Genomic DNA, 1,135 nt, shown 5'->3' on the forward strand with positions numbered 1-1,135 from the left:
GACCCATGTGCAACAGCATGAGAGATTGCCCGGGCCTTCACCCTCTTCACAGCCATTACTGTGTTTGAGCTCATTGTCGCAGCCACTGTGTCAATCTCATCAACAGCCTTCCTTTTTCCCACCAACCCTCTACTTTACCAAGCATGATGCCCTTCTCCAGATACATCCCTCCTGATAACTTGGCCAAAGGACATTGGGTGAACGCTCACCATCTTGCTTTTAAGGGGTATTCATCCTATACTTCTTCTAAGCCAGATGTGTTCCTTCTTCTGGAAGCCCATGATGTATTTAATATTCTGTGGCAAGGCCAGAAATCAAAGATGTCAACTCTTCTTCCATCTTTCTTATTTATTGCCCAACTTTCCAATGCATATGAAGTGACTGAAAATACCATGGCTTGGTTCAGGTACACCTTAGTCTTCAAAGTGACATCTTTGATTTTTAACACTTTAGAGAGATCCTTTGCATGTTGGGCAAATCTGCTTGAGTTGGGCAAAGGCCAGAGAGAGGTATACCTGCAGGCACAGCTAAGAAGAACTGAGTCGTTTCTGATTCGAAATGGTAACCCGTGGCTTTTGCAACAAACTCTTGAACCCAGCATAGAAGTAGAGCGTGACGTGGGAGGGAAGGTGGGTGCTAGAACTGGTCAAAAGGTTGCAGGGTGCAGGCATGTCTGACCTTCACCTCCTGCTAGGGATCAGCCTGGCTGGCAGCTCCTGAGGATCTTGATTCTATCACCCCTGTGAAGTTAGAGGGGGGGGGGGGGTCAGATGCTACCCCACACCATTATTAGACTGCTGTGTGTCCAAGAGTAAGTTTCAGAGTCTCTGGTGGTGTCCATTTTGCTCTTTTCTTTCTTTCCCGTCTTTAATGACCTTTCCCCTTTCCTGTGTGACGTTCCTGCTGTTATCCCACTGGCTGCCTGTTTTTGAGCACTTTAGTGCTCACAGCACGGACCTCTCAAAGTCGTCCTGGACACACACCACATGTAGAATTTGGTGCTCTACCAACCTTCTTTGTATAAAGGTAGACAATTCTATTACCAGGGGCTTGGGACAGCCTAGTGTTGCCGAGGTGGTTGTAGAACAGCCTACATCTGTAGGTTTTTTGATGCCTCTTCACGCATGCCCGCAAC

Source organism: Echinops telfairi, unplaced genomic scaffold (assembly GCF_000313985.2).
Source record: "Echinops telfairi isolate 266 unplaced genomic scaffold, ASM31398v2 ScPeMD7_7457;HRSCAF=8495, whole genome shotgun sequence".
NCBI classification, from domain to species: Eukaryota; Metazoa; Chordata; class Mammalia; order Afrosoricida; family Tenrecidae; genus Echinops; species Echinops telfairi.